Raw genomic sequence first — 14,640 nt, forward strand, 5'->3', positions numbered from 1 at the left:
AAACGCATCACAAAAATGACTTTACTTTAAGGTTTTTGTTTTGAGAGCTCAGAGTATTTTTTTTTTCTTCCAGTTATTGATTGGTCTGCTTTGGATGATAATGTCACTTAACCAATAAGATCACGTGACAGTTTCCCAACATGATAACACTCCGCACAACACTGTTCTGCTGAACACAAGTGGCCGGAGCTAAAGGTTGACCTGAAAGTAAATTATTAATGACTTGTTTTCTTTTTCTCCCTGCCCCGCTGCTCATTCTCCTCTCCTCTGTCTCTCCTTCTGATTGATGTTTACTCACTTTGCCCTCCATCCACACCTTCTTCTTCTACCATGCTGCCTCCAACTCCTTTGTGTTCTCCGTGTCGGTAAGTGGAGAAATTTGGATATTTGAAGCCTTGGTGGGTTAGGGAGGAAGTGACTGCTACAAGCCTCAGTGGCAGAGTCCATATTTAAAATCATGTAAAATAATAGCTTTTATTTCTCCGACTCTCAGTTGTGTGTAAGCACCTGAGATAACAGTGCATTCCAAATTAGGCATTTTTTTTGTCATTACAAGAAATAGTATATGCAACTTAGTATGAGCAGATTCGGTTCATCATTAACTATTAGGTTGCACAATCAAATAAAACTTTCTTTGATGATGACCGTATTTTTGGCAAACTCCTCAAAGTGCAATGCTCCAAATTATAGACAGACAGACAGACACTTTACTAATCCCGCTCGGGAAATTCTGGCTTCTCGTAGCTGACGGTCAATAGACCAAAATGCATACATATGCACAACCACAAAAATGCATACATAGCAATACATTACTGTATAAAAGACAGGCAGCCAGTAATCAACCGTTGAGTCCAAATAAAAGTAATTAAATAGGCCCCAGTCATACGCCACTGCCCTCAATTGAGGCATTAAACGGTCTAATCACTGTTGAGACAAAGGACCCCCTGAAGCGCTCAGTCCACAAGCACAAGAGTTCAAGAAAAAAAACCGATTCCAACAAAAACGGCTTGTTTGTTAACATGTTAAAAAACAAATATCATTTTTGTTTACATTAACATAACAGATCCTCTTCGACATAAACACAACAACACTCTCATTAATTTAACATGTATCTTATTTGAGGATGCAAGAACTGCCTCCCAGAGCTGCCGTTCGAAGGCACAGCATAGTATACAACCAACCTCAAAAATGTTATTAAGGGCGTTCCACAGGGTTGAGATCAGATTTTTTTTCCCTTTAACACTAGGCCCAGAGCTGGGCATCCCGCCTATGTGACGAACCGGTCCGCGTACCCGCCTATAATGGACGCCCATTTTGTAGGTGAAAATATCGTCAGCGATATTCATTCGTCAAATCTGTGTGCAGAGACGACAAAGGAGGATTCAGTGATAAACCTTCATTCAGCGAATCAGCGGGCAAGACCCAGTCACGTGACTCTGTTAGCAAGACTGACGTCAGTCAGAATAGTATTGTTAGATGTGCCAAATCGGTCACCGTGAAGAGCCAATTTGTTCCACCATGAACGATAGGGATTCCTAGGAAAACTTTGCAAATTGCCAAACACGTTAAACAAAAGCTAAGTAAACACAGAAAACCCTCGCCGAGTTGAGCAAACAAACACAAACACACACACACACACGCACGTACATTGTACTTTAGGCGAGCAAGTTAAACGTGACAGCCAGGATGTTCGATTTTCGCGTAACATTCAGTTACACGCTTGTAGTCCGCATTGCACGTCCATGGCAGCACAAAGTCAACCAGTCACATAGCTCGGTTGTAACGCCACGATACACTCAAACATGAAGTCACAAGTCCACATATCAAAGTGATTAATGAGTGGGAAAATGCACTTTATCATTCATTATGGAACAATAGGAGACATTTAATATTCCCAAAAATCAATGCAAGTCTAGACATAATTTTAAATTCTTCATTGTTAAATATTGCCGTAGAATATGGTTGTTGTTATGTTTTGCAGATGCATGAAGCAAAGTAAAATATAAACAAGAGCTATGTTCACAAACGCTGTCTGTCAGTAATTGTTGTGTGAAGCAAGTGCAGATGTAGAATATTTTTCTAGAATATCATCAAAATATTATCAAGTTTCCAAAAAAAAAAAAAGTTTTTTTTTCAGCCCATATCGCCCACCCCGACGGGAAACTTAAAAAAAAATAGCCGGACTAAGCATAATCGGAAGCCCATTTTTTTCCCCGTCTATGTGATTGTTTATTTTTGCAAAAATTCATATTCAAAACCCATTGGAAATGTTTTTTTCTTTGTGAGAATGTAGAGCTTTAGAACCTTTAGACCATCCTGCCTCAAGAGATTCTTGATATCCACAGCCCCCAGCAGCTTCAAATACCTGCTTGCTGCTCATAAGTGATGTTTGTTCGGATTGGCAAAAGGAATACACCACCCCTGGGAATCAGAATGAAATTCCATTCAGATTCTGCCTTTCTATTCAGACTGAGGTGTCTATATGGAGCATTTTTATTCCGTTTTGTAATTCTATTTCATTCAAATCAAAATACAAGGCTCCATGTAAACCCGGCTATTGGCATCAGTAACCGAAACAGACAGGTGAAACAAAGCATTGTATGCAAAAAGTTCCACAGAAACACTAAAACTGTAATGGTTATTACATTTAAAAACTGCATATTTTGAACACAGGGTAGTCTGGAGCTCTTAAACTGTGCCTCCCCCCCTGAAAACCCAACAAAAGCATTTATTGATATTAGATTTTTCTTTTTTCCATTACGTGGGTTGGACAGACAGACAGACAGACAGAAGTATGCCCAAGTTAAATTTATCACCTTGAAAAACCCAAACAATGGCTGTTAAGAAGACCCTGGAGAACAAAATCACTTCATATTTTCCTCATATTGCATAAAATCAATAATAATGTTCTACTCCCGCCCCTTCGAAGAGACTGTCACTGTTGTTTACTATGTCTGAGATCTCACAGGACTAACAAATTTGTTTTGAGAAAGAGAGACAGAAAAAAAGGAAATAGTGTGGAGGTCTGGCAAAGGAAAATAGATGCAACAAAATTAGCTCCCTATGCTACTTTTCGATTTGCCAGCGTAACAGACTTACTAAAGCTAAAGCAGTAACTGTGCTGTGTCCTCATCCACACTGTGTAATTCAGCACTTTGCTTGAAGCCTAATCCACTGTCTTGTCTGCACGTCATATGAAAATCTCCTTAGTCACATGTATGTCACTGAGAAATTCCCAGGAAGTTGCATCCTGCCAAAAGCACTATTTAAAGGGTGTCTGCAAAACATTGGCCTTCACTGGCGAGGCCACTGTCATGCAGCCTACAGTTGCTACAATAATGCTCATTTTACACCAAAACGCCATCACATTCTCTTCCGCCTCTTTGCAGTTTACTCCGTTCCAGGTTGGAACCAGATATAGAAAAGGTGGCGGATCATTCTAATCACTACTTTGCATTCACAATTGGGATAGGGATCAGGCCGGCCAGCAAATAGCGGAAATCCGCATAGAATTGACGCCCATTGAAATGCATTGGAGGAAAAAGATCAGAATTTTTTTTAACCCACATGCTGATAAATATTTAATATACATTTGACATGAAAAAAAGGGGGGAATGGGGAGAAAAAAAAGTTTGTAGATATTTTAAAATGGAAAAAAAAATAATATGCGAAACTGCAGGTGCCGAATGCTACTGTCTGACGAGGTGGGTGTTAGCGGACCTTGGGGGTGCTATCAAGATATGCTGAAATGAGTGATGTTGCTGACACTGAAGAGAGGAGCTATTGGAAAGGGAGGATTGTGTGCGTGTGTGTGTGTGTGTGTGTGTGTGTGGCAGGGGCAGAGCAACTGGCAAGAGAGGGGAAGGCGGGACGGGGGTGAACCGAGTTGAGGTGGTGGTCACGTAATAGACGGACGGGTTCAGGCAGAGTTGAAGCTGCTGCCTCGCTGGGCTGCATCTGGTAACATTTACCTCACCTTCTGCCCAGTAAATGTGTGTGTGTGTGTGTGTGTGTGTGTATATATACAGTTAAAAGGCATAAAACTAGGGCTGGATTTTTTTTTACAATGGAAAAAAAAAAAAAGTAAAAACACAGAGCACCCTTTCTTCAAGTCACACACCTCCCTGTGAGGAATCCATTTAACAAGCATCTATTATCTAAAAGCAAGGAAAGACATGAAACTACAGCCTAGGGCTGCGCGATTAAGTGATTTTGAACCATAACCGAATTTTCTGGATAAAACGATGTAAAAATGTTCAAATCGGCACGTTCGATTTTGTTATTTTTGGTGTATCTAAGTGTAGCCCATTTGTACTTTCTATGTTGTGTTCTGTTTGTACATTCTCTTCATATTTGTACTTTTGTTACTTTTCTCTTTGTATTAAGATCTCTGTTTTCCTGTGGTTACTTCCGTGTTTGTCATGCGGTCACGTGAGTAGCGCGTTCAATCCAATTGCTGGAATGCGGAAGCGATTTTCCGCTGGCCGAGGAGAAAGTGACACCTGTGGGGGATTGTTTGCTGCAGGAGCCGACTATCTGGGCCGACTGCCGAGTGAGTGAGGAAGTGAAGTGGAGCGTATGCTCAACTGACGGAATTGGCCAGGTCGATGGTGAGCTAGGAGCCCAGGATTGAAACTTGGAAATTGCCTGGAATAGAACTGAACCATTCTGAATCATCCCTGCTCTGGTCGGGCTGGTAGGAGGCTGCATTTTAGCCAGCCGATCCTCTTCATTGAACTTAAATTGACTGGCATTTTGAGTTCAAAGGAAGAAAAATCAAGTTTAAATAAAAGACATTCAAAATACTTAATTTTTCATTCTTTTTTTTATTTTACAAAGAAATCGTAATCGTAAAATCGTGTTTGAGGGAACATAATCGGGATTTTCTTATTAGGAAAAATCGAACAGCCCTACTACAGCCCCTTTCAAATGTTCTACTCGAGGCAAATGCAAACAGGACACATTGTGCTTTCCAAATGCATGTCCTTTAAAAGACCTATCTGACCAACACCTCAGCTCACTGGGGAAACCGTCCATCGACATGGAAAAAAAAAAAAGACATTTTGCCACATGGAATCCAATCATAGAGTCTTCTTAGTACCTCAAATCCAGCCTCATCAGTGAAGGAAGGTTAACGTGTATGATGACTATAATGTTCATTTATGACATAATTAAGCTAGGGCTGGGAAAAAAAGTTGGTTAACAAAAACTGGTTGACGCCAAAATTCTGCCTCCAAACTATAATTAATGATGTTACAACCATATTTGCGGCACCCGGAAGCAATGTTTGGCTAATGTCGTGTTTCCGCATGGACGTTTGCTGCTGCGGAGGCTCTTTTCCTGTCCATCTCCAAATGTCCATGAAGATGAAGATGCCTAATGTTTGGGGTCGCTTTAAACTGAAAAAGGAGATAAAAATAAACTTTTATGTAATTACTAAAGTGATTGGAGACTTGAGCACAGGGATGTCACATGATCAAACCCAGAAAACAAGTGAGCCATGGTTAGTCATTTCCTGAGTAACTGTGATGTCATTTTCAGTTGACAGTAAGTGGAAAAATGTGTTTTTAAATGAATTAATTGTACATGGAAAAATAATGAAGTTATCACATTATAGACGAAATAATACCTTCTTACTACTGATAATGGCTAAAGAGGTATTAATTTAATTTCAAAATAGTAATAGTTTGAAAAAACAATTGCTTGCTTTGTCAGTTCTGTTGTCTAAAACAGCAATCGCCACCAAAATGCAAATGCATATTACTACTCTTGTCCACTTCAACCTGTGAAAGTTTAAAAGTGCTCTGCACAATAGTTTGGATTTATTGACATAAAACGTCATCTCATCATGATCACCTCCACAAAATCAAAAATACCGTGGCGATCGCGTCTCCACTTAAACAGGCTGAAGCGGACAAGAGCATGAATGCGCACACAAACCCCGACTGCTTTACATTTCGGACATTTAGCGACGCTAAACTTGTGTCAACTCCCAGGAGGGAGATGGCAGCTTGCAGCGAGCAGCAGTCAGATTGGAGCTTTATCCCCCCCTCTTCCCTCCCCGGCTAAAGGTAGGATAATGGGACGGCTAATAGCAACAACTAGCTTCAGGTCGTTAAAACAAAAGGCGTTAGCACAACAACATTAGCGCCTTACTGTCCGCGCAGCGTGTGGCGGTGATCATGAGCCTGCGTCTTCATGTCGCGTGGTTGCCTCCCAAGCAGTCGCGTGCGTTGTCCGACACCGCTTGCAGCCGCCAGCAAGCATCAATGTTCAGCAAACAAAAAGTTCCAGTGAGGAAGCTGACTGCACAGTCGATTGTGGCCGCATTGGAACGAATCGTTTCGGCTGTAACGTTCCATGGCGTGTTGTTGGTCGAAAACCTGTGGCCATTCCTCATCCCAATAAATGTGTCCACTCATTCCCACTTCAGTTTCTGTAAATATCCTGACTGGTGTTAAATGCCTCGCTCGTCCTGACCGTGATCAGCAAAGAAGCATTTTTTTCGTTTTTTTTTGTTTTTTTTTAAGCAAAGAAGCAGTGTGCGCTCGTCCCAGCATAAATCTATGTAGCTCTGCTCACTTCCACATTTCCTCATTCTCAGATAAATCGGCCACGGAGTGGTTAATCCTTTTGATATGTTGAAGTGGTCATTAGTAAGGATGTCCACATAAGTTTCGGTGCCAATTGATCACCGTTTTTTGACGTTATAAGCAATGAAAGTACAATGATATCCAATGGAGAGTTTGTAATCGGTCCCTCCAGTGACTCCGACCGAACAAGGATAGAGCGGTAGGGGGCGCGGGCATTCTCATCATTAAAAAGAGGCGTTAGGCGAGGAGTCACTTATTTCCTAATTTCTCCCAAATTTATTGATTAAATATAAAATGACAACTCTTTAGATTTTCCTGATCAAAAAATATATAAAATGAACTTGTTGGTGAAAACATGGCCATCGTCCCTTTAAGTGTCATTTGTAGACACTTGCTTATCAAAGTCAAACATTTTACTGAAAAGAAATTGTCAACTGGACAGCATGTGTTTGTGTGTGCGCTGGAGGGTGATTGCCCAAGTAATCGATGGAATAATCAATATGATAATCGATTCTAAAAGGATTTGTTAGTGACAGTCCTAAATTAAGCTCAACTATTTTTTGTCTAATCTTTTAGATGCGGAGAGCTAAATTCATTCCAAGCTAATTTGCTTGTAACTGGTAGGAATAATTAGCGATAGACGGTGACAGCAAACGTGGAAAAAGAGTTCCCTCGAGGGATTTTCCAGACCTCACGATGAAGAAAAAAAATAAGACTGATGGGGGGGGGTGTGAACAAAAAGACCAAAGCCTGTTGGAGAACAAAAAAAAAAGCACAAATCCAAAACGCGACCTTTCTCCGACTGACCAGCTAAATATTTTAGCGGATCCTGCACAGCCACATGTGCAGGGGCTCCTCAATGCTTGTTGATTTTATTAACCAAAATAACACGGTGTGTGTCAGTGGGGGAGGTGGAGGTTGCCGTGTACGTTCACTAACAGCGTGTCGCCAAAGCGCTTTCTTTCCATTGGTCACTTCAAAGTAATTTTATCATTGCCTGCCTCTTCCAGCAAGCATCCTACAGTGTGTGTTGCATGATGCTCAGTTCAGCGCTGGATGAACGACCTTGAGCAGGCGCGAAGGGTTTCGTTGCTGTGGCAACCCAGCCTCGCGCAACCAGTAACAGCTGGATGCTACAGCACGCCGTGAATTTTTGTGGGTGTCGCCACTTTATTACAGCCACTCTTCCCCTCTTATTTACCCCCTCCCTCTACCTCCTTTTCTCACAGTCGCTCATTCGTCATCTCTCTTACATGCAAACACACGACGGCATATTCACTGACACAAAGGAAAGCCTGGCTCGCCAATAACAGTCATACAAACTTAGCTTGAGTACGCAACTTCAGAAATCAAATCAAGTCCTTTGTGTGTGTGGAAAGACAGAGCAGCCATGAGAAGCACTAAACAACAGGAATGAGGAACCACGAGCGACTAACAAATTCGCACATAAAGGCATCGAGATGGCCACTTGACATTCCTCTCACAGACAAAAATGAAGTGAGCGGCGGGTGGAGATGCGCTGCGCTGAATCGTTACAGCCAGAGAAAGGAAAAGTGAAAGCAAGAATGCGCTGTCAGTAGTTGCCCTGGCATTGTACCCACTCACAGCTCTTTCCTCATCGGTTTGCATGTCAACTATGCAAATTATAATGAATGAGATTATTTTCCAGACCACAAGCTACCTACGATTTCAAAATGGCAACAACAACAAAAAACTGCAGCTTGGTGCCTTTATTCAGTTATATTCATTCATACTGTTATTGTGATGTATCAATTACCATCTGCAACATTTCAGTACAAATTCCAAAGTTTAGAAGATGTCCATTTTGTTAAAGTACCCATTGAAATTCAAATTAAAAGAATTCATATTAAAAAAAAACAAACTGAAAAACGTTTTCTAACGTTTTTGGGTTGTAATTTAGGCAGTGATTCTTCCAATTCAATATTGATTCCACAACGTAAGTGTGTCCACCAAACAAGCCGTCTCCCCAACTCAATTGTATCTATACAGCATTTTAAGACAAACACCACTGCATACAAAGTGCTGTACAAGGAGCAAAACGAAGTCAAACAATAAAACAAATTAACTCATTCACTGCCATTGACAAATGTACTTGTCTTTTCACAGCCCAGCCATTCAATCCCAGGAAACACGGCATTCTGATGAATTATATTATTCATAATATTGCATTAATCAATTCATGCAATATAATACAATATTAATATTGATTCATATTTGTGGAATTTGAGTTAAGCAGCAAAATCCACCCGTTTTTAGCCATCTCAGGGGGCGGCCATTTTGGCACTTCCGTTGACTGAAAATGACATCACAACTGCTCAGGTAACGACTAATCACGGCTGAGCTGTTTTCTGAAGCTGAGCCATGATTGATCGTTACCTGAGCCCTGAGGGTGTGTGATGTCATTTTCAGTCAACGGAAGTGACAAAACACCCCCAGAGATGGCTCAAAACAAGTGGATTAACTCTTATTCCACAAATGCAATATTTATCAGAATGCCTTCTCTCAACTAGTGGGCTTGCATAGGACATATTCTTGGAAAAAATATGTTTGGGTTGACTGACCCCTTTAAAGATTTGAAAACAAATAACCTTAGAAAGTAAACATTTCAATTCAGGTCAAAATTGAAATACAAGGCTAATCTTCTATTTAGGGTTCATATTTTTATATCCAACTCCGGAGGAGTCAGCGGCTCACCAGTCATGAACCACACCGCATGTCAGCGTGAATGGTCCGGTATGTTCGCCCCGAGACGAGTGCGCTGATACAAATCTTGAGGTACAATGAAATGATCAACTGAAGTGAGTTTTGGATTACTACCACTACCCTGAAATACGGCCTGAATCCATGTCGTGGTTTATCCAACAGCTCACTGTGAAAAGTAATGCTCAGCAGTTCATTTTTGCAGAACAAAACGGGGATGTGAAACGAGTGCATTTGGAACTCACTTATTCCACACATAGTGGTTGGATAATGCATGCCTGGCTAAATGATCATTAGTCAACAACGTAATGAAAATGTATACATTTATTTATTCTAAAACGTACTCTACTACCCGGAGGGAACTCATTTGATCACATGCACTTTTAAGCCATTAATGAGTCTATCAATCTGCTTTGATCCAATAGGGTTTAATTGCACACAAGCATTGAATTAATTAACAACACTGACAAAATAACCCAAATTGCCTTCAAGAGGGTTTCATCCTCCATTTTGCCAATGAGCTTTTACTGCCACATTTGCTCACCTTGAAGGGCTGAGGAAATGATCCCTTGTAGTTTTGAACACTAAAATATTTCAAAATGTACTTTTTTTTTAAGTTAGACAAACTCGCTGCATTGCCCTTTTTAAATGTGCGGGTTTGATTTGTTTATGTGACAACATTATATTGCATAGAAAAATTGCTTGTGTTATGACTCTCAGAAGGAGGACGGCATGAAATGAGGTTGAGAGACATCGACCACTGGACAGGAGCAGGGCAAAAATGAGTGTGCTTAAAATAAAAGGACCCCTCCTCCACACAGCCGAATCAATGTGAAGCAGTGAAGATTAATTCCTGTTTAACACGTCCTGACACATGGAGAAGGGGCCTCAGTAACAACAGGACAACAGTTTAGTCGACACACTGCGGCTGGGGGGAGGCAGGGGGACAGCGGCCAAAAACACCCCTGAGAGACGAGCGAGGACGGAGTAAAGAATGTGGAGCGTTTAGAGTCAGAAAGATTCCTGATTCCACGGCAGAGGACGGCGCACAATAGACCAGGAGAGAACAAAAAGGCAGAAAACAATGGAAGAATTCCAGGTAGAATTCCAGCAAGAGGCTCCACCTGTGCCCCTCCTCCCTTGGATAGAAGCATCCTCCTCATCCTCGCAAGCTTCCCAGGCTGGTAGTGGGTGAGGTCCAGGCTCCTCAGCCCTGCCCCCAGCGCCTGACCCACTCAACAGCATCCCATGCTAACCTCTGTAACCATTTTCCCCCAATTCAGCAAACATCATGCATCACTGTCACCGTCCTCCTCTTGGCATTCATCTCGCCATCCGCTTAAAGCCAAGACCAGCCAGGACCAGGGCCACAGGGACAACTGTGAATCCCTCGGAAGGGGGTTGCTGTGGCGGAGGAGGGTGATCGACGATTGATCAGTCTGTAATTCCATTCTGTCCATTTTTTTTTAAAAACTTGTCTAAAAACCCATTTTTATTGTTTAGCCTTCGACTCAGCAGTGTTTTAGTGTTTTATTGTATTTATGTTATCAATATATTGTTTGAACCATCTTTTTTTTTTTATATGTCTGATTTTTACTTTGCGGACAGCACTTTGTATGCAGCTATGGTTGTTTTAAAGTGCTCTACAAATAAAGTTGAGTTGAGTCAGTCTCATTTATACACTATAATCTCAAGACTCATAATAACTGCCAATATGATTTATTAAAAAAAACATAAAAGAATGATTTTTGCAAGCAATCAACAAGAGCAAAAGGGAATGTGACTATTTTCAATCTTCTGGATACTAAACTGTTGTTTTTTTTGTTGTTGCTTGTACCAGATTGTGGAGGTTGATGTTTTACTCTATTTTGTGTTGTTGTCAATGTTAAAAATGAAAATGGTATCGGAAAGGAGGATATGGTTACGTAATTCAAGTATTTTTTGTTCTCATTTGGAAGTGAAACTTAGACTTCTTCCTACTCCTTTTTGAACAGTGAGTTGCATATGTTTTGCTTTTATCATGTTCAAATAAGGATTAATGCATTCAATTCGGTTTATACAATGTAAATACAGACTCACTAGCAATCAGTCCAGGGTGAGCTCGCCCCTTGCCCAATGTCATCTGGGATAGGCTCCACCCCTCACGACCACGGATAGGATGAATATTATAGATGACAGAAGGATGGGCGGATTTATATTAAGAAAAATAAAGTTTCCTTCCATATGAAGGCTCAATCTTTAAGAGTCAATGGACATCAAAGTCTGCTACACAACTCCACCAATAATCCAACAGGTGCACTAAATAATTATCTTTTCTCCAGATGAAATGAGAAAATAATCCATAAATGTGTATATTGATATCAGTACATATCATATAAGCACATTGAGTTGCCTTGTGTATGAAATGTGCTATATAAATAAAACTGCCTATAATACTGCTTGTTTCTCTTCTGTTACAACTTGCTGCTTTTCAACTGCAAAGTAGAAATTAAACCAAAATGAGCCAATTAAAACAATCATACAGAGAGGAGAGAGCCTTGAAACTGATGCATTAAAAAGACAAATTCAAGCAACCTGTCCACATGTACAGTTCGGACGCATGCATAATTTTTTTACTCCCTTTTGGTTTACACACATTGTGGGGAGCAGACAGTACATGTGAGCTCATATGCTACCACGCTTTATGTTCATATATATACTGTATACACACTGACTTACTGGGGTATCAAACAAGGGAGCTCCGGTTTTATAGAAGTGTCGGTGCACGGCCGCTGTGCTGCCCCCTGCAGATATACACAGCGAGATGCGTTCCGGATGGTAGATCAGATAACATACTGTACAGCAGACACAACAGGGATAACGGGGGGAAAACGAGCACGTACGCTCTTTCACCCAGTTCCCAAAGCGTTCGCGATTTAACGCACAAACGTGTACTTTGAGTACTTTTCATTGCTCCGTACAGCGCGGGGACTCCGGCTGTTGCAGACAACCAGGCGGCATCATTTCCACAAATCGCACGCTTGCAACAGCAGAACGCAGGCTCGCGGCTCTCTCAAAGCACAGCGCGCAGTGCACGATAAGTGCGATCGTGTGCGTGCCCTCATCAGATCAGCAAACCTTTCGGTCCCTTTACGTCGCTACCGTGCCGCGAACAGCCGGTCTCGCAAGCTCCCAGCCGATCGTCGCTGCCAAACGTTCACGTCCCACCTCACGCTGGTCGCGTGCGTGTTTGGTTTTTAAACATAAACTTCCAGACACGTTAAGCGGAAACACTTGTCACCAGCGGCGTGTGTGTAAACTGTGCAGCTCGTGTGAAGTTCACTTGGTGACGCAAAAAGATAAATGTTTAATTGTCCCGACTGCGACATAAGGAATGAAATTTGTAGTGTCATTTGGAAGAGCGTACAGTATGCCCTCCTCACCGCTCCAATACCAGTTTGCGTGCACTGCCGCAGGGAACACAAGTAAGCGGGCTGCATTTCCGTCCTCTATCACGTCGCAAACCAAATGCAAAGTCTGGTGAAATTCGTGTCTGAATGTCAAAAAACACATTTGGAGGCCTTACCTTGTGGAGGTATCTCTCTTCCGGATCGATAATTTCGTCTTTACACCATTAACTCTCCGCCATCTTCGGCACTGTTTGTTTAAATGAGAAACACTCCCGAAGCCTATCGAAGCCAGTTCTGTAAGTTGAGGCGTCGCAGGTAGTTGTGGGTAGTGGTGTTCAGATGCGCAAGGCGTCGACGTTCCCGCCTTGCTTTTCAACCCGGAAATGGACTACAACAGACGACACCACCGCACCAGAGAGAGCAGGGGAGGTGAGAGGCTCACGGGGGCGTTCGCTGTCTGTCTCGCCGCTTGCAGACGGGTGTCAGCGACTTCAGCAGGTCGGCCAAAGGTGACAAGGTGCGAACCTTCATTTGACCGCCAGACAACTGTCAAAACGCTTGGCTTGGTTGGAGAAATTGTTTAGTTTTTACTGACGACCACGGAGAAGTATGAGACTGACGCATAGTAAACCTAACAACATTACACAGAAAAGTAGACGACTAAAGATTTGGGCTAAACAAAAGCCACAGCATTGGATGTGAAATTTAAAACTGTAACTTCAGCAGTGATATAAATAAAAAAATAAAAATGGAAAAACTACATGGGATGGAACCATAATAAGATTGTTTGGACCTGCATCATGCGGTAAAAAAAAGTCTCATTAATCTGCTTTTACACATTAAAGTATGACTTTTTAACTTTTATTTTACATCATCTTTGTGAACTATGCGTCTGTCAGTAATTTTGTTTAATCAACTACATTAGGCCATATTAATTATATTAAATCAGAAATGGGCAACTTAGGGGCCACAATTTTCCATCATTACTGTGTCACATAGAACCGCGCACTTCCTAATGCCATTTTAAATAGGGACTTGCATACGTGCAAATGTGGGCTTTTTGTATATTTCATTTTTGATAATATTCTCAGTGCATTTGCTGTACAAAATATCCACTTTCCTAACCCAACAACAAAAAGTTAGAAGCAAACAAAAAAATAACCACATACTGTAATTTCCTTTTTGCTGTGCAAAAAGCTTGCAATAACAATTACCATTTAAGTATGGGACAAAACTGCTGAAATAGAATCCCATATTAAGTGTAATAACTAATTTTGTAAATGAAAATGTTAATATTATTGAGATCCTCTATTTGTCCTATATAACATCACAAATCCGCCCCCCCTCCCCAAAAAAGTGTAGGGCAGTATAAAATGCAGTGTAAGTGTAACTAGACATGGTTTTCATCTAGTGGTGATTGGTGGTATTACAACTTACAACTACAGTCGAACCCTGCAAATTGGCAATTCGGCACCTTCGGATTCACATATTAATGGGATTTGTTTTCTCTTTTTTTCATTTTTTGGATTTTTAAAGGACATGGCTCAATTTACACACAATTTACTCAGGCATTGTATTTACTCAGGTGAAATCTGGGGCTCTTTACTTCAACACAAATCTGATATACTCACAGAAAGCCATGACTTATTTTGTTGTATGATTTGCAACAGGTGTATATACAGCAGTGCTTGTCAACTGCACCCCCCCCCCTTTATTAACATTGTTTATACACCCTGTGCACACTCTAACAATCAGTGTACCACTCTAATCTACTGTAGTGGATGCTCTATTACACCTTATTCTAGTTAAAAAAAAAAAGCATGTTCACTAAGGTCATGCACGCCCCACTATTTGAGACTGATATGTAGGTCAATTGTACCTTCTGCCATCTAATGGAAGAGGAATGAATGGTCACTATATGTGTCATTTTTCATCTC

The 14,640-nt window shown here is 41.3% G+C and overlaps 1 protein-coding gene and 1 long non-coding RNA gene across 5 annotated transcripts in view; one reads left to right on the forward strand and one right to left on the reverse strand.

The window, feature by feature from the left end:
- The window catches only part of LOC147153028 (nuclear receptor coactivator 3-like), a 58,921-nt gene extending 45,912 nt beyond the window's left edge, over nt 1–13,009 (reverse strand). For 2 of the 4 annotated variants that reach the window (XM_086018182.1, XM_086017910.1), the window contains exon 1: nt 12,880–13,001. The gene's annotated coding sequence lies outside the window, so the exon portion shown is untranslated. Of the gene's footprint in view, nt 1–12,879 lie in introns of all 4 variants that reach the window. The other 2 variants (XM_086017928.1, XM_086018011.1) reach the window with 2 other exon arrangements.
- Nucleotides 283–4,771, forward strand: LOC147153029 (uncharacterized). The gene is made up of 4 exons (XR_015083792.1): nt 283–365; nt 3,837–3,960; nt 4,387–4,431; nt 4,526–4,771. It is a non-coding gene; the product is annotated as an uncharacterized LOC147153029 (long non-coding RNA).
- Nucleotides 13,010–14,640: the final 1,631 nt, after the last annotated feature.

The sequence above is a fragment of the Filicampus tigris genome, chromosome 1 (genome assembly GCF_054856515.1).
Source record: "Filicampus tigris isolate MCC_2025a chromosome 1, RoL_Ftig_1.0, whole genome shotgun sequence".
Lineage (NCBI taxonomy): Eukaryota > Metazoa > Chordata > Actinopteri > Syngnathiformes > Syngnathidae > Filicampus > Filicampus tigris.